Source organism: Herpailurus yagouaroundi, unplaced genomic scaffold (assembly GCF_014898765.1).
Source record: "Herpailurus yagouaroundi ecotype Mexico unplaced genomic scaffold, PumYag 28, whole genome shotgun sequence".
NCBI lineage: Eukaryota > Metazoa > Chordata > Mammalia > Carnivora > Felidae > Herpailurus > Herpailurus yagouaroundi.
The window spans coordinates 140,652,757-140,673,349 of record NW_024412376.1 but is presented as its reverse complement, the minus strand read 5'-3'; positions in this window follow the sequence as shown (position 1 = coordinate 140,673,349).

Below are 20,593 nucleotides of genomic sequence, written 5' to 3'. Positions count from 1 at the left end.
GTAACATAAGGAGTTTCTGGGGATTAAGAGACAGACAACTTGGGCGGCCATTATTCAGTCTGCACTGCACCCTGATAAAAATGATTCAGTAGGAAGCATAATTGTTGGCAAAGGAAAAAGAGGAATTGCTGTGGCAATTTCTGGAGTTGCCTAGAGGTGTGCCATGTGGCTAGTACCCAAGTGACATGTTTGGCATTACATAGCGATTGAAATAGTTCTCTATACTAATAAGTAAGAAGGCAGCTTACGTGATTGTTGGTAGATGCAGATAAATTGATGCAGAAGAAATCATATCTTAGGTTAGGAGGATCTTATTGATTACTGACCTGGCTCTAAAATGGGTTGATGTGAACTGACCTAATTATAAGCTTTCTAATTGACACTTTCCAAATAGACAGGGTCCGTGACTTGGTAATAATAAGTTGGTTGAGTAGTAGCTAACCAATATTAGGTAATAATGCCTTTAAGTAATGTGGTACCATGCAACAACAAAAGCTGTTGTTTTTCCACCTCTGCCTGCTTTCGCCTCCCTTTGGAGTTCTCTTAGCGTACCATTTTCTGTGAACTTGGTATATATTTTTAATGTTTATTTATTTATTTATTTATTTATTTATTTATTTAGAGGGAGAGTGGGCATGCATGCACAAGCAGGAGAGGAGCAGAGACAGAGAGAGGGAGAGAGAGAATCCCAAGCAGGCTCCACACTGTCAGTGCAGAGCCCAATGCAGGGCTTGAGCTCATGAACCGTGAGATCCTGACCTGAGCCGAGCCCAAGAGTCAGATGCTTAATTGACAGAGCCACCCAGGCGCCCCTCTGTGCACTTAATATTAAATGGTGGACTCCTCAATAACTGCAGAGAAGTCATCTCATTCAGATGATAGCATAGCTGAAATAGTATGTGAAACAAAAAGAATCTGTCTCTTGGGGCGCCTGGGTGGCGCAGTCAGTTAAGCGTCCGACTTCAGCCAGGTCACGATCTCGCGGTCCGTGAGTTCGAGCCCCGCGTCAGGCTCTGGGCTGATGGCTCAGAGCCTGGAGCCTGTTTCCGATTCTGTGTCTCCCTCTCTCTCTGCCCCTCCCCCGTTCATGCTCTGTCTCTCTCTGTCCCAAAAATAAATAAACGTTAAAAAAAAATTAAAAAAAAAAAGAATCTGTCTCTTAACTTTAGTAGGTTTTTGTTTTGTTTTGTTTTGTTTTGTTTTGTTTTGTTTTGTTTTAAGTAGCTGGAATTGTTTTTTTTTTCTTCCCCCCTAACAGCCAAAGACTTTAGGGAGGGGTGAATTTTTCTCCCTGATATTGCATGTCGTCTTTGTGGAAAAGTAAATGAGGCCGAGTTCTCCACTCTTTCAGAAGTCTGAAAGGGGCTGGAGGCTACATTGGCCAGGAATTTCGTCTCATCACCCTGGTACAGCACTAGAGAGAAAATGTAATCCAAGCTCAGCTAAATGAACTATTCCTACCCCCCACTACCTGCACCCAGGACTTACTTTTCAGCAGAGAAATTGAAGGACAGGTGAAAACCAAACAAAACACAAAAATAAGCAAGGCCGTAGTACAACATTCACACCAGGAAGGGAGTCGGGCAGTGCCTGTTCTGTTTTCCAGCCTGTATCCACGTTAGACACCTATCCAGTAAATTCTACACACCTACACACCTCCCATTATGTTTCCTTCTTTTTTTTTTTTTTTTTTTTTTTTGTTGTTGTTGTTGCTAAAGTTGGATAGATTTTAATTCCTGTTACTTGAGACCAAAGAACCCTAACTCATGGACTAATTTCAGGGGACTTATACTTCAGTCCAAAGAAATAGGACATGTGATCAGAAAATGTCTAAATGAGCATCTCTGTCAGGAGGTACTAGCAGTCAGTCAAAATGGAATTTGAACTGGACCCTGAGGCAAAGTAGAATTGAATTCCTTTGAGTGGAGGGGGTGAATATTACAGGCATAGAAAACAAGGGATGTGCAGTGGGAATTGAGAATGACAGATTTGAGGACTAAAGAGAAAAGACTAGATGAAGCAGAGGGTTTTCTTTGAGAAGATGCCAAGCCAATAGCATAAAAACTCTCTTGGAGTCTCAGAGATGACATTTGAATGCCAAGAAGACTGTGGCCAAAAACATGTCTAAGTTTACATCATTGGCTCAATATAGACAGAGGTGGCAATGTAGATCTTTAAGCTTGCAATAAGAAATTAAAATTAGATACGAAACATATCTAAATATGTCTAAATATATTGTGTGTGATGGCGTTGTAGTTGTGTGTGTAAGGAGGTTGTGCATCCGTGAGAGAAAGAGAGATTGAGAGAGAGATTCTAGTCCAAATTTCTTCCTTTTCACAGAGGAGAACCCTCTCAGACAAGGAAGAGTAGTGGAGAGGAAATTTATTACCGAGAGAAACACATGAGATGTGTTTTAATTAGATGTTTTAATTATTTTTATTATTTTGTAGTTTCATGAGTCCTACAATGTAAATACATTATTTATTTTGTATTGATGAGGAAAACAAAACACAGAAAGATGAACGAACTTGCTGAAGTTTATGTTGCTAGTAAGTGGAATAGCCAATTTTTCCAAGGTTAAACATTGATTAAGATGCCCAATTATAGTCTATTGTTGGAAATTTTGAAGGACATACACAGTTAGTCACATAACCTTGCGCTGGACCAAAACTCGGAAAAAAGATTGCAGTATGATTTTGTGTTGTTTCCAAGCTCTTCTTTCTCAAACATTCCTCAGTGTAAAATATGGGGATAATTAAGGCAAACGCTGGAATATAAAATTTCTAAATCTATTAGTAAAACAATTAGGTATGAATTAAAAAGACAGAATTATGTAAGTTTCAATAAAAACATCCCCACAATATATACCAAATGTTAAATGTCTGTTTTATCCATAGGTAAGCAAAATGCCTGATTTCTTCTTAACTTAAACTCCAGCTTATTTTACTAAAGGCATATGTGAGTTATTATTCACTGTGATGTTTAATTAATTTCATACTCCTCTCTACTGATATTTCTTTATAGTGTCACTTGAAGGACACCATGAGATTTTTATTTTAATTAAGTCATGATTCTGTTGCAGTCCTAAAGTTGGATATTCCCATTCAATTAATTTTGATTTTGTTCCCTAGATGAAATATGTATATTATTTTTTTTTAAAGTTACAAATCTTACCATATTTTCTGTGGGAATACTTTATATAGATATCATGTTTATGATTAATTTCTTCTGCATCACACTGAATATTTTTTCTGTGGTTGAAATGTCCGTAATCTACTTCCATTCAGTGAAATAAACAAACAGTACGCCTGGCTCATGAAATGAAACTTTTCGTTCCTAAGCAAAAGCTATGGATTTAATTATATAAATTCTATAGTTTAAAAGATTGTGTGTGTGATTATCAGCATTGGTGAAATGGTGCTATTGGTTATTATTTACGGGGAATAAGTGGTAAATTGAAAGCTGAAATAATTTTATTAAAAATGTGCCATATCCTCCATTTGAAAAATATATTATTAAGATTTATTTAGAAAAATAGTGCATGTATATATAAATTGACTAATTACAAAATAACACTTCTCTCTGGACCTATTACTTTTAAGGGCTTTTTTTGGGTAGGAAGCTTGACAGGTGAATATTTGGCATCATTCATTCTCTGCAAGAATATAAAGATAATCATAGGAAGCATGGACGCTTCTCCTTAGTGAATAGCAAAATAATTCAATAATGACTAAATTTATATGAATACATATGTGTATATACATGTGTGTATATAGATACACACATATATATATATGTTTCTATAATTGTATAGAATTTACTAGTTGGCAAATTTCATTAGGACAGAAAGCATGCCTGTGCTGTTCATTATTATATCTCCACATGCTTAATACTCAACTTCAAACAGGTTAAATATAAATAAATATTTGCTTACAATGTATATAAAAATTTTTAGAAGTGAATAAATTGACTTCTGGCAAATTCTGGTAAGGAGTTAGTCCCCCCTATCATAATAGACTGTTACATTCCAACAAGTATATAAGGCAATTGGTCTTAGTCATTGGACAAAGGCAGTACAGGAATATGACCCCTCAAAATAAGGAGCCTCATGAAATAAAATCTACATTTGCCTGCCTCTCTGCCTGGTAATTTTTTTTTCCAACTTCAGTGCAGGTGGCTGGAGTTCAACAGAGCAAAGTGGGTCCACTTGCCAAAGGAGGCAGCAATCAGCATTGATGGTTACTGATGTGTCTAGAATCTGAGGAACCTGAAATTAGAGAGAAGGGCAGTAGTAGAAAGAATTATGGGAGTTGGGGGTTTTCTCCTGCCATGTGTTGCCTAAAGGCTGGGCTTAGTGTTTGCAGGTTTTAGCAAAGAGTGGTTGCTCTAAAACTGAGGGTGATAAAAAAACAATCCTAGATGTTGAGCACTGCTGAAGATACTGGGATTCCAGTTTAACCGGAAGACAGAGACCTTGTTTATACCACTGGGATTAGGCTGGGACAACAGAAGTCCATGTTTTAGAGGTAAGGACCACAACGTAGAAAAAAACTACTGTAGACGTGCTTTAACAAAGTCTGAAACCTAGACTTTACAAGATGTGCAGAGGAGAAAGAGTTTGGATATTATTTCAATATCAGCGGTAATTCCTGTATCAAGAAGCTATAAATTTCTATTATATAATTGTTACTACACAGGCATAGAACCAGGAAATGTGCACAATAGTCTCAACCAAAAACAAAAATCCTTCTTTGTTCTTTGACCTCGTATGTTCTTTCACCACAGCGTACAATAAAAATGAATATCAAAAAGACATCCGGAAGCATAATTTTCTTTTAAAGAAAATACATCATGATCAGGTGGGTTTATCCTATGAAACAAGTTTGCTTCAACAATTTGTCATACTTATCAGTTTGTGATCATGGAATGTTATTTTATCATAACTTTAAAACTGATGTTTCCAATTGATTTTGAGTTGGGATGACTTTTCACGTTCATTGGCCATTTGCTTTATGTTAAATGAGAATTTCCTGTTTTCATGGTTTGTTCTTTTGGCTCAGTTTTATGCCATTTTTTAATAGTCTGAAAAAATAAATCTTTTGTAAATTGTACTTACACATTTTATTCCAGCCCATTTGTGGTTTTCATGTTTCTAAATGGTGGCTTTTGATGCACAGAGGTTATCTTTTTATAATATAGCTATGGTTTTCAATATATAGCATTTTGGATTACACTTCCTGTGCCTTGCTTAAGAAACTCTGCCCAGATGTCATGAAGATATTTTATGATTAAAGTCTTGCTTTTCACAAAAAAAATCTGTAATTTATTGAATGTTTCAACTTTTTCTACTGACCATAATGGTTTTTATCATATACTGTATTAGTTTCCTGTTGCTCCTATGACAAACTTCCATAAAGTTAGTGATTAATACAACACTAATTTATTATCTTTCAGTTCTGAAGTTCAGGAATCCAAAATGGGCCTCAGAGGCCAAAATCAGTATGTCAGTGGAGATACATTTCCTCTGGAGCCTTTGGGGGAGAATCTGTTTTCTGGCCTATTCCAGGTTCTAAAGGCAGCCTGCATTCTTTGGCTCCTTCCAAACAGCACTTATATATCATTCTGGGTCTTGCTTCCAACATCACATCTCCTACCCAAACTCTTCTGCATCCCTCTTTTACTTACGAGGATCCTTATGATTACATTGGACCCACACAGATAATCCAGAACAATCTCCCCATCTCAAGATCCGTAACTTAACCCCATCTACAAAATCCTCTCTGCCATGGGGAAACATATTCACATAGTAGAGAGATTAGGGCACGGCAAATTCAGAGGACCTCTCTTCTGCCTACCAACTATACTTATTTCAAAAAATATATATATGTTAACATGTTCACTCTTCTCTTCTATGGCTTTAGTTTTCTATCTCTGCCAAAATACCACATTCTCAAATACTATTTATTTACAAGAGGCTATTTGGTAGAGCAGGCCTACATGTCCCTCCTACTCCTTTCCTATTTTGGTCTAATTGAAATATTTCTTACCATTCTTGGTATTATTATCATCCATATTAGTTTTAGGTTTGATTGAAATAACTCTGGAAAAATCCTGAGTATTGATTGGAATTATACTTAATTCAGAGATTATTTTGGTAAAAAATGACCCTTCCTTTGTGGACCCTTTGGACTCATGGGGATTACTCATTTATTTTTTATCCATTTCCATTTATTTATATATTTTATTTCCTTTAATAGAAACATATAACTTTGTCCATAATGACAATTTTCCTCTCCTAAAAGATTATCCTTAAGCTTGCTATAGTAGTTTTATTTTGCTATTCTGTTTTATGACTGTTTTGAATCGTGGGGTTGTTGGTGGAAATATTTACTTTGTATTTTTATACGTTTTGCATAATTACAGTCAATTGTGTACTTATTGAATATATTGAACACACCCATTTTGGGCTTTGTTCTTTGTACTGCCAACAGCAGTGAGTAAAGCATATTTAAAACAAAAATAAATAAATAAAACTCTGTTTCATCAAAGTTATTTTTTCTTATTTTTTAAAAATTTTTTAATGATCACTTATTTTTGAGAGAGAGACACAGAGCAGAAGTGGGGGAGGGACAGAGAGCGAGGGGGACGCAGAATCCAAAGCAGGGTCTAGGTTCTGAGCTGTCAGCACAGAGCCTGATGCAGGACTCAGCCCCATGAATCACAAGATCATGACCTGAGCCAGAGTCAGACATTCAACCGACTGACACCCAGGTGCCCCTGCCTTCATTAAATTTAGATTTTAGGAGGCAGACAGTAGGAAAAATAATTAAGCAAAAGATACAGAATGTTAGACAGTGATACCTATTGGGAGAAAAACAAAACAAAAAAGGGAACAAAGGTGTTGAGAGCCGGGTTACAGCTTTGGATTGGATAGCAACAGAACACTGACAACAAAGAGGACATTTAGTAGATATTTGGAGGAATTCAGGGAGATCCTATGGACTATATTTCTAGCAGAAAGTGAACTCAGAAGTTTTGAGGGGGAAAGATGCCTCACATATTCAAGGGACAGCAAGGAGGCCAATATGGCTTGAGGGATGCAATCAAAGTCAAGACCACGGGAGACGAGACCGGAGATGCAAGCAGTGTGGAGCATATCCTGTTGGACCCCTTGAGCTCTTGCAAAGATGTGGGTTTGGACTGTGAACCAGACGAGTAATGGGAAATCTGAGCAGAGGGGCTAAATGACTTAAGTTTGAGCATGTTCTCTTTGCCTGCTATGGGGAGAACACTTCTCCCCGTCAAGTGGCACCCATTAAGTGGCAGCTTGATTTAGAGTTTGTTTCTAAAATTGAGGTAGGAGAGAATAGTTGCTTAGAATAGATTGTAGTAGGGGCGCCTGGGTGGCTCAGTCAGTGAAGCGACAGTTCGTGAGTTGGAGCCCCTCATCAGGCTCTCTGCTGTCAGCAGAGTCCACTTCAGATCCTCTGCCCCCCCTCTCTTTCTGCCCCTCCCCTGCTCGTGCTCTCTCTCTCTCTTTCTCTCAAAACATAAACATTAAAAAAAAAAAAAAAGAATCATTGTAGAAATGATGCTTAGAGGAAGGGGTAAAATGCAACATATATTTTATAATCATTTTCATATTGTTCCATTGTCTTATGATTTTCAAGTTGCAGTGGTAATTTTCCTATTCATTGCCTTACTAATTTTGACTCATGCAGGTTTGTAAGTTTTTAATGTGAACTCATTTTTGACAGGTATTTCTTTCCCATGGGAGAACAAAATGTGATTCGGGTTGTGAATATGTTCTTACAGATTTGGTTGTTGTTTTGTTTTGCTTTGTTCAGCCAAATGCCTTAGAGACATCACTGTCTGGTTGAATTGTATGTTCCCACTATGCTTAAGTCTTGATTTCCACTGTATATCATAGTCATAAAGCCTAATAATCTCTTCCCTTAGAACATAGATTTCCATCCCATACCATTTTCCTCTGCCCTCTCTCACGCTGACTAGTGGCCTTGCACTATGATCTCACAAACTCACAGATCTGTTGTTGGGTTCTCTCTTCTTTCATGACACTTAGGGATTTCTTCTTTTATATTTTGAGTTATTTTGTAAAGAATCACATGCATTAGATTTTCTAATGTTTATAAGGGACTTTACTGTTTTGCTTTTATTTTTGTTTTATATATATATGTATATATATGTATATACATGTATATACGTATATATACATATATACATGTATACACATATATATACATATATATACATATATATGTATATATATGTATACATATATATACACATATATATACATATATATATACATATATATACATATATATACATATATACATGTATATATACATATATTTACACACATATATATATACGTATTTGAGAGAGAGAGAGAGTGCACAAGCTGGGGAGATGGGTAGAATGAGAAAGAGAATCCCAAGCAGGCCCCATGCTGATCTGGGTTTGACCCCATGGCCCTGGGATCATGACCTGAATGGAAATCAAGAGTCAGATGCTCAACTGACTGAGATACCCAGGCACACCTATAAGGAAAGGTTTTCAAGTGCTTAAATCAGAGTGGCATCAGATAGTGGTTTTATTTTACATACATCTAATCTTTGACAACAGTATTAACTACAGGAAAATGAAAAACTTTGTCCCTGTGTGTATGCTTCAGTCATTACACACACACATACACACACACACACCCCCCACACTATTTCAGAAATACAGAATACATGCATGAAGATTGCTGCATGATAGCCAGTTGAACATTGCAGACTTCAGAAAAGGACTCAAAGCTCAGTGACACCAATCAAAGATCCTTGCAAAACAGTGAGATCAAGAAGAAGCTGAAATTTATGGTTTGCATATATACTTGTCCTTTTTGATGTAAGCAAAAGTAAATAAGTGGATATATGTGTACATTCTACCTGTACTTTCATTTTATTTTATTTTATTTATTTTATTTCATCTTATTTTATTTTTATTTAACATTTATTTTTGAGAGACAGAGAGAGATAGAGCATGAGCCGAGGAGGGGCAGAGAAAGAGGGAGACACAGAATCTGACGCAAGCTCCAGGGTCTGAACTGTCAGCACAGAGCCAGACGCAGGGCTCGAACCCATGCACCAGGAGATAATGACCTTAGCCAAAGTAGGACGCTCAACTGACTGAGCCACCCGGGTGCCCCTCTGTCCATTTATTTTAAAAGAGGTATGTTTATGGAGAGGCAAGTTACATGACAGACAGTTTTGGGCAGAGATATCCCTTCATATTTTTAAGGTGATTCAGCTGATGCTTTCTTTATTGCCTTTGCCTAAAGCAAGGTAGGATGTAAATACTGAAAAGTTTTGTCAATAACAAAATGCTATCAACAGAATCAGGTTTTGGCGAGAGGTAGATAAAAAAAGTAACGTTAAGCCGTTTGCACAAAATTAAACAAGATAAATAATGCTCTAAACTGAAAACTCCTGAACAGAATGATAACTCTATGAAGGTCAGAGTTTTGTTGTATCCCTACCCTATTACTAAGATGAGAATCTGGATAACATTAGACATTCAATAAATATTTGATAATGAATACATTTGTGTATTTTTTATAAGGAATAGGGTTGTTGGTGTTAATCATATCTTGAAAGTTAAAAAAATAGGCGTTAAGTTGTCTTCAATATCTAGAAACTTACACCTATTAAAAAGTAAAAGAAAACAAATAGCATAATATGATGTACAAGATAGTTTACAATTACCAGCTTCTTTGTACCTACAAATGGATGCTTAGTTTACATGGTGACATTTTTACATTAACATTTTGTGTTTTTTTATTTTTTTTACTGTTTATTTATTTTTGAGACAGAGAGAGAGCATGAACAGGGAAGGGGCAGAGAGAGAGGGAGACACAGAATGTGAAGCAGGCTCCAGGCTCTGAGCTGTCAGCACACAGCCCGACGCGGGGCTCGAACTAATGGACTGTGAGATCATTACCTGAGCCAAAGTCAGACGCTTAACCATCTGAGCCACCCAGGTGCCCCTTTACATTAACATTTGGAAAAGGACAAATAGAACAAATCATTTCTTCTTGGGAAATAAGTTTTAGAAAGAAAAACATGAAATATTTGTTTTCATGAAACTTTCAGGTTAAAAATGATGCTAGACTAGAAATTCCAGAAAAAAAAATATTCCTTAAATTCACTCCCACTTTCTACCCTCTCAGCTCTTTCTTGGAAGTTTTCATGATTATAATGACACATAAAATTAAGATTCACAGTCAAGCTATTGAATTAGCGAGAAACATTCAGTTCTGTCATTTGATGAAGATTAAGTGAGAACCACCCTTTGTATATTTCAGAAGATAATCTTTCTTATACACAGACATTCATTTGGTTTAATAAGAGGTAAAAATAGGCATCATAGAATGTTTTACAACTGTCTTTCCAGACAGATAAGCAGTCTTTTGTAGTATTTACATCTTATCATATTGTGAACATTACTACAGTGGTCCCTTCCAAGTGGCCAGTGTGTCAGCCATGCACTTAGAATTGGGAAGAGCTGTGCTCCGTGGGGCTCTTAAAAGCCTCTGTGATCCCTCGCCATCTCCCCAATGCTATCTCTAGACAACTAGTCAGGAGCAGAGACAGAGAAAATGCAAAAAATAGCGCGTGCAAGAAAATGTGACTTTTCACTTAGTACATCTGAGCTAAATGTCATTTCCAGGCAACCGAAGAAGATGAAGTTTCTTTTTCTACTATCAAAATAACAGATCTTCATGAGAAGAATGCCTGCCAGTCACTGGAAATTGGGAGTGAAGCTCTACAAATTGCTCTACTCTCCGGCAGCATATGTGAAACAGAAAATGTTAGAATTCCCATGTGCATCATGAACGGAGATAAGTAATCCTCATTTTGTCTCTTAAAAAGAAAAAAAAATCACATTTAGAGAAAGCTCTTCAATAAATGGTAGGGCAGAAAATAAATAGGACGTGGGAAATATACAATTTACTAGACACAAGAAAAATAAAAAAATGCTAAAAAGAGATTATGCCTCTGATTACGATTGCAAATATAAAAGGAACAAAAGGAAAATATCTACTTGGACATCTTAATAGTGATAAGGACCCATGATTTCAAGTGAGATAAAGTCAAAACTGGAGAAGAATAGTGTGAGATAAGGACAAAAGTTTCATTCCTGTTGATTGATGTAAGGAAGTCCTTCAAATTAACTACAATGTAATAGCAACATTAAAATCCAGTATTGAAGCCAATAGAGAACATAGTTGAAATTTCAGAAAATCAAATTATGGATGCAGAATATACATTTGAAAAATTTTGTAAGAATGCCAAAAAAAGGAAAAAGAGGTAAGAATCATGAGAGGTGATAGTTTTATTTTTAAAGACTGAATGGCAAAGATCCAACATATGAATACTACACATTTTGAAAGATAATTTTTAAAACAGAATATATGAAATTTAAAAAAAAATGAGTATACTGGGAGTGGCTTCCCTTTCTTCTTTACTACCTCCTAGACCTTGGATAGTTTGAGAATTTGGCAAGCACTGTTCTTTTTGGTAGGATAGATGGTACAGGGCCCTGACTGAGGGGGAAATTGGCATAGTCATGGCCAGTGGGTTAGAACTAAGGAAGCAGCATTTAGTCGCATACAGAATGATGGAGCAAGCAAATAGCTGTTAAAAATGGGAGCCATATTTTTTAGCGTTGCACAAAGGAGTTATAAATATAGAAGGATGGAAAGGTGGGTGCCTGGGTGGCTCAGTCGCTTAAGCATCCAGCTTCGGCTCAGGTCGTGATCTCACAGTTTGTGAGTTAGAGCCAGCCCCTCACGGGGCTTTGTGCTGACTTCTCGGAGCCTGGAGTCTGCTTTGGATTCTGTGTCTCCCTCTCTCTGTTCCTCCCCTGCTCACACTCTGCCTTTCTCTCTCTCTCAAAAGTGAATACACATTAATTTTTTTTTAAAGAAAAGAAAAGAAAAAAGAAAAGAAAAGAAAAGAAAAGAAAAGAAAAGAAAAGAAAAGAAAAGAAAAGATGGAAAGCTACACTGAATCCTGTGGTGTTGGAGTAGGACTTGAGAAGTTATGTTATGAAGATAAACACACACACACAGAAAAGAGAAAAGATAAATAAGATAAAATGATAACAAGGAAGTTCTTGCTATAAAGTTTTTTTTTTTATTGCATCTTGCTGTCTTTCTCTTGTTTTAAATCATTTCAAAATAAAAGTTAAAAATTATGTATCTGGAGGAGAGATTCCTGAAATGAAAAAGATGTGCAATTAGAAGAGATTAATTGAAAAAAGTTTTCCCATTTTGCTTTAAAGCACAAAATAGTCGTAATTTTATTTAAGATAATAGGGGCGCCTGGGTGGCTCAGTAGGTTAAGCAGCCGACTTCGGCTCAGGTCATGATCTCATGGTCTGTGAGTTCGAGCCCCGAGTCTGGCTCTGTGCTGACAGCTCAGAGCCTGGAGCCTGCTTCTGTTTCTGTGTCTCCCTCTCTCTGCCCCTCCTCCATTCGCGCTCTGTCTCTCTCTGCCTTTCAAAAATGAATAAATGTTAAAAAAAATTTAAAAAAAGATAATAAATGTTTGTTATGGATAGTTTCTAAAAATACTGGAATAATGGTGTGGGGTTTTTTTTTCTTTGGTTTTTTTGTTTTTTGTTTTCAAATTTTACCACTCAGAGAAACTGCTTTTGACAAATTCCTTCTGTATTTTCTGTTGTTTTCCAGTACCGTATACATGGGGTTTAAAGGTAGGGCTTTATGGTCACAGAGAACTCAATTCTACTGAAAACCAACTTCTTCTACCAGTATAGACTTACCGAGTTGCTTAAATTCCCTATGTCTCTCTTTCTCTATATAAGATAGAAATAATAATATTTACTTCATGGAGTGACAGTATGAATAAAATATATAATAAAGCATGCTCCAATACCCCTCCCTTAATCCTTCCAAAATCTGTTCTTTATAATTTTGCATATGTAGTCATCTGGTCAATATTGAAATTTTGGAACTTTTGCTGAGCTCCTTCTTAAGGCTAAATGTTTTACTTTGGGAAAATGAGAACTATTAAAAACACCTTCCTTATTTTGAGCCAAATTCATCTCTTTTTATAAATTTCAACCATTATTCTTAGTATCTTACTTGGAAGTTACAGTGGATTTACTGACTCCTCCATGGGACAGCCATTCAAATATTTGAATACTGCTATTAATGCTACTTAGATATGACCCTTTCCAAGGTTAATATTCCCAAATGATCAGTCATTTCTTTTATGCCTTGTCTTCCAGACACTTCAACGTTACATTCCCCCCCTCCCCCCCCCCATTCAGGCACATTCTAATTTGTTGATGTGTCTCTTCGAATTTGTATCCCACCAGTCAAACATAATACATCAGATACTGTCTATCAGAAAGTTTAAGCCTATCAGTTACCTTGATAAGATTACTAAAGTTCTTGTAATGTTACTTTAGAAAATATCCAAGTACCTTATCATTTCTGTGCCAGTGAATTATAAATAATGTTAGATAAGGTTGTTTACAAATGGCTGGATGCAGGAAGGCAAGTTATTAACTGATTTTTCAGTAGAGAAGCATGGGACTTTAAATGGAGACACATGGCCGGGCAGGTGAGTAAGAGTTGAGGAATTGGCAGGAAAATGATCACAAGATGCCAATAATTGCTCACCAGCCTCCTGGACCTTATGAATCTTAATAGGAATTTTTAAAGACCATTGGAGATGACTGTACTTTGCCAGCACAATCAAATATTCCAGTTTTGAAAGTGCAAAAGAAAGGTGCATCTCATATGTCCAGCCTCACTCACCTTGGTTCTTGGGGTCATCTGTGTAATCAACTCTTCTGGACTTCAAATATTCTTTGTCTGCTCTGCAAACATCACTTTCCCTCTTGTCAAACTCAATTGGAACTGAGCAAATACATCCAACTCCATTCAATTCAGGAATTTTGCCAATGCCTCTCTTCAAACATGGTGCCCAGAATTGAATAAAAAAAAACTCTGGAAAATGTTATTAGGATAGAGTGTAGTAAAGTGGTACTATTACGTTTCATAGCGAGGAAAATCTGCTTCTCTTCATGTACTCTCAGGTTTTGTTCTGTTTTTATAGTGTGTGATTCCACTGAAGTATTTTTCAGCAAGATCCCACTTATTTCTACTGCTTACCTGGGTTCTTATTATTTTTCTGTAATGCGTTTTTCATTTCCTTCTTTTTGTTTCTTTTCTACCACATATAAAACTCAATTTGAAAGGGTGAAGGGAAATTAAACAAGAACTAGGAAGTGGGACCATAGACTGCTATGTTAATTCATTTATTTAAACAGATATTTATTAAACAACTGGGATGTGATTGGAGCTGTGTTAGGCATTACAGGTACTATGATGAATTTACACATTTGTGGTTGCAGCCATTTTAGGGCTTTAAACTAGTGATTCACATGACATCCATGAGATAACTTCGATGGTTTCATGGAGACCTGTAATTCAAATGAGATTAGAAAAGAAATCTAGAGGTCCACAAGCAGGCAGACTTCAGTTTGCACAGTCATTGATGAAGGAAGAAACTGAATGTGATGGACAGAGAAATCTAGAGTCAAAACCAGGCTGGTCTGAGGTGGCTCATGGGGTATAAAATGTAGTTTAGTTAGGGTGCCATTTTTCTGTTCAAATGATTTTAATTATCAGAATGCACACTTTAAAAATATGCAAGTAAAAAGTTTTAAAACCTGACAAAAAGAAAGAAATACAGAATAAACATATATGGTGGAAATAGAATTGATAAGACTCAGTAACTGGATGAATCAACACTGAAGGAATATAGCAAGAGAGAATAATCCAAATGCTATTTTTTTCTGGAGAAGTCTTAGATTTCAAGAACTCTGACAGTTTTATCTTATTTGGTGTATTATTTGACTCCATGTTGGATCAAATATACTTTACTTTTAATAATACTAGTAATATTAAATTTTAACATGGGACTCATTTCGGAAAGAAAATAAGGTGAGTCTATTTCGTAATAGACATTTAGTGGTAACAGAGGTTACTTCAACTTAGAAGGAATAAGGGGGAGGAACAGTATCAAATACAAACTGCACATGTCAGTTTGTGCCATTACTTGTTTTTGTGCTAAAACATACCCACATAAAATTTACCATTTTAATTACTTTAAGTGTGTAGTTCAATGTCATCCAGTACATTCATATTGTTGAGCAATTATCACCACCATCCATCTACAAAGCTTTTTCACTTTCCCCAAGTGAAACTTTGTATTAAACAAAATTCCTCATCCCTCATCCCTCCCTCCTCCTAGAACCTGCTAATCACTATTCTCCTTTCTGTCTCTGTGAATTTAACTATTCTAGGATCTTCATATAAAGGAAATCATAGACTAATTTTTACTTTTTATTTTACTTAGCATTTATTTTACTTAGCATAATGACTACAAGGGTTATCCATATTGTAGCACGTATCAGCATTTCAATACTTTTTAAAGTTGAATAATATTCCATTGTATGTATATACCACATTTTGTTTATCCATGTATCCACTGATGTCCCTGTGGGTTGTTTTTACCTTTGGGCTCTTGCAAATAATGCTGCTATGAATACTGGTGTGCAAATGTCTGTTCAAGTCTCTGCTTTCAGTTTTGGGGGAGTATATATATATATCTAGTATGGAATTTCTTGATCATACTTCTATTTGTAGTCCTATAGCCTCAGTGGATATAGATGTGTTTATCTAATTGCTCTCTGACCATCTCCACTTGAATGTCTAATAGATATTTTAAATTTAAACTATTCAAAACATTCCTTCTCTCTTCCAAACCTTGCACCAATTATAATCTGTTTTAGGAAATGACCCGGCCATGAACTCCAGCGACGCTGAAACATTGGAATCACTCTTCAGGGCTTTATTCCCTTCACAGAAGGTGCTTTGTCAGCAAGTCTGGCCCTAAAGTCACCGGGAATCCAACCACTTCTCTTCAGAATCTTCCTGAATCCGTTCCCACTCTCTGTTTGCACTTCTACTCTAGTCCACAACACACGGGTCCTGTTCTCTTACTTGGACTCTCCCCAGTTGGTTTCTTTGTTCCTACTCTCCTATATTATTCACCTAAGATCCATTCCTCAGTCACCTGAAATGCTGCTACAACTTTTCCTCACCCTTAAAAACTCCAAATTCTTGGGGCGTCTAGGTCGCTCAGTGTATTAAGCCATCAACTTCAGCTCAGGTCATGATCTCACTGTCCATGAGTTCGAGTCCTGCATCGGACTTGCTGCTGTCTGCATGGAGCCTGCTTCAGATCTTCTGTCATCTTCTCTCTCCATTCCTCCCCAACTCATGCTCTTTCTATCAAAAATAAAATAAAACATTAAAAAAATTAAAAATCCAAATTCTTTACCATGGCACCTTATATGAATTGACCCTGTCTTCTTCTCCAAGATCACCTTAAACTACTTTTCTCTTTATTCTCTATGCTTTTTCAAATAAGCTGCCTATGGAATAATTAACAGAAACTTTTTTTTAAGTTATTCTGGGGTGGGGGAGGCACCTGGGTGGCTCAGTCAGTTAAGTGACCTCGGCTCAGGTCATGATCTCACTGTTCCTGAATTTGAGCCCCAAGTCTGGCTCTCTGCTGACAGCTCAGAGCCTGGAGCCTGCTTCAGATTCTGTGTCTCCCTCTCTCTCTTCCCCTCCTCCACTCATGCTCTGTCTCTTACTGTGTCTCAAAAATAAACATTGAAAAAAATTAATACATAAAAAATAAAAGTGTTTTTTGCTTTTGTTCTTCATTGTTTAGCTATCAACTTTTTTCACCTTCTTTCCTTCTCTTTCTTTCTTTCTTTCTTTCTTTCTTTCTTTCTTCCTTTTTTCTTTAATTTATCTTTTTAGAGAGAGTGTGTGCAAGTGGGGGAGAGGGACAGAAAGAGAAAGAGAATCTTAAGCAGGCTCCACACTCAGCACAGAGCCCAATGTGGAACTCAATCCCATGACTCTGGGATCATGACCTGAATCAAGAGCCCATAGCCACCCAGGCACCCCCACCTTCTTTAATTTTTAGATGTTGATTTATGTTTGAGTGGCATATGTCCATGAAATAAATAATAGTAAGGTAAGCTTGTCAATTTCCTTTCAATTTCATTTATATATATAATGCATTTGGAGTGACTAACTCAATCTTGACCAACAAGGCATTAAGAAATATACTGAGGAACTTCTGAATAGATTTTTTTTTTCTCCCTGAACAAAATAGAAATGAGAAGAAATACTGTTTCTTCCTGTCTTAAAAAGTGGTACATAAAGAAACGATGTTTTGAAAAGTAGGAGTTATATTTTTTTAATTTTTTTAGTGTTTATTTATTTATGAGATACAGAGACAGAGTGCAAGTGGGGGAGGAACAGAGAGAGGGAGACACAGAATCCAAAATAGGCTCCAGGCTCTGAGCTATCAGTACAGAGCCCAACGCAAGGCTCAAACTCACAAACCGCGAGATCATGACCTGAGCCTAAGTCAGATGCTTAACTGACTGAGCCACCCAGGTGTCCCAAAGTAGCAGTTATCTTATAAGAGTATATCAGCCTGAGGACAAATGCTAACAGCAAAAACAACAAAACCAATGACCAACGTAGGTCATTAGGGTAAGCATCAGAACCAACTTGAAATATCTTGGAATGTAAAATTAAGTATCTTTTATTGCTTAAGTGAGTATAGCAAAAGTCATTGCTGAATAATAAATCATTCTAAAATTTAATGGCTTAAACAGAAATTTATTGTTGCTTAAGATTCTACAGGTTTGCTCTGTGGTTCTCTTGATCTGGACCAGACGTGACTGATCTTGACTGGGATCAATCAAGTATCCGTTCCCAGTGGGAGATTCTGCATTGTATGAATGAAGGTCTCGCTTCTTGAATTCCTTATGAAAGATTTACATGAGGACCCATGCTGAAATAAAGACATCCAGAAAGAAAGTAGCAAGTACAAAGCCATTTATTAAGGATAGTACACTCTCAAGACGGGAGAGGTGGTAACTATAGTGGTGTTAGGGGTGTCTTTTCTTGTGTTGTTTGCATAGGTTATAGGTCATAGCTAATGCCATATCTAACTGAAGTTGTGGCCAGTCATCTGAGGGACTCCTTACACTGGTCAGGAGGGGGAGTATTTGGCCCTACAAGGTTCTTGCTGGAGCTGTCATGACCATCTTCACTCATGGTAGGGGGGAAGGGGGACATCAAACCCACAATGTAAATATATTATAATGAAGCTACAGGTTATTATAAGACACAGGCTGGAAAGAGAGTAGCATACTCTGCACCTGCTTGTTCTTGGTATGATAACCCCGGAGGGGGGAAGCCACAAACCACTGTTTACCACGACCCTGGCCTCCAGCTAATGTCTAGCTAACTACCTACTCTGTCACATCCCTGGTCATCTCATAGGTCAATTGCAGTTCACCTTGGCTGATCTTGGCTGTTAGCTGTGACAAATGAACTGAACCAACTAAGCTCCACAGAATTTTTATCCTCCAACAATCTACCTCAGGCTTGTTCTCTTGGAAGTGGCAGGATTCCCCAGAACATGAGTTGTAATGTCAAGGCCTGACTCAGAACTGATACAAAGTCACTTGTACCATATTCTTCCGGTCAGTGAAAGTTATAAAGCTAGTTCAAATTCACATGGAGGGGACACAGACTCCATTACTTGATTGAAAGAAATGGAATATAATATCACAACAGACAGACATGGGAAATGGTGGGGGAGTATTTCAATCACTTTTGTAATCAATTTACCAGAGTGATTGTTGCCTTTGACTTGGCACAGAATGTCCTCACACTAGCAACTTTGTATTTCTTCTCTATTTCTGGGAAGTTCTTTCCTTGGCTCTTGCCATACATGATTCATTACATTTTTAAGTTTGCCATTTAATGTTATTTCCTCAGAGAGACTTTCTCTATAATTTCTCATGTAACCCATATACTTTCCATCACCAATTATTCTCTTTCCCTCATTAGAATGCAAGTTCAGTAAAGCTGGAGATTTTATTTGTTCATGCCAACACTTTAGGTATTTCCTATTTTATGGCAAGTACTCGATGTCTTTTGGTTGGTTGAATTAATAAGAGAATAAAGGTACAGTCACTGTAATAAATGGAGTGAATTTGTATTGACCAAATCTGTTTTATGTGTTCAAGAGAATTGAGTTTATTATGATTAGTTTAGGAAAAGGTAATGAGGGGGGAAAAACCAGCATAAATCTCAATCTATTTTGTCAGTCTTTTGTCAGTTTATGTGTATGTGTGCATATATTTGTATATGTTGATATAATACATATACTTATAACACACATGCGTGTGTGTGTGTGTGTGTGTGTGTGTGTATATATGTAATTATTATTCTGACAAATTGGAACAAATATACCCTGTGCTTTTCTACTTCTGCAATATTGTCTAAACATTTTTCCTGCATGGAATATGTATACACCATTTCTAATTTTCTGTATTTTATCCTCTTTTATTGACCATATCAAGTGCTATATCTTCCAAGAAAACCTCTATTGACTTCCTCCATTAGAGTGTTCTAATGCTTTCTTTGTAAGTCTATTGTGGCATTTGGCTTACAATGTCTTTTCAACTATTTAAACCTTTATTATGTCCCTAGAAATTGGCATGAAAGTTTCTGAAAGTCAGAGTCTGTCTTATTCTTTCACTTACTATTGTTTCTTACATGTATATAAAAATTTATCAATAAATATTTCTTATCTTGAATCAAAGTATGTGATTATTGTACCATTTAACATAGGGTAGGTATCAGATTCAATCTTGAAACTTATTGTAAAATAAAATGCAAGTTGTTTTTTTTTTTTTTTTTTTTGCCTTTATTGAATCAACTCTGCTACCTATCACTATGGTCCCTGTATGATCTCTGAATGAACTGCTTACTTTTTGTAATTTTGCAACTATATTGCTTAGGCACATCAGTACAATAGCCTAGATTGTTTTTTCCTATCAGTTGTTCAAAGCTTGTTCTATGTCTCTGCTTCTGTTGGCTTTGTCTCCTTCATTGTATCTTATTTCCCATTGTGCTACCTTCCAATCACTAAATTCCATTCCCACTGGCTCAGTGCTGGGACCTCTTCTTTCCCAATCTCCCAGAACCTTCCAAGATAAACACCTTCAATTACAACCACTCCTCACCTCTTCAACAGAGGCCCCTAACAATAAACAACTTACTCAATACATAGTTGAAAAATAATTCTCAGATGAGCTTACTGTATCAGAGAACTGGGATGTAATATGACTTTTACTCTGTGAACTCCCATTAGTTTCCGCATTGTAGAGAACTAGACTACTTAATATTGCCCATAAGCGTAACTTCAGCAGAGTGATATCTAGCAAAGCAATGTACTGTAATATTAAATATATTTCATCATTGAACTAAGAAACTACTTCAATAGCACAGCAAATGAAACACCAGCATGATGTCAACTTAAATGAATTAATGAACAGCAAACACTTTATAAATAAGAGAAACACCAGAACATTTTAGATT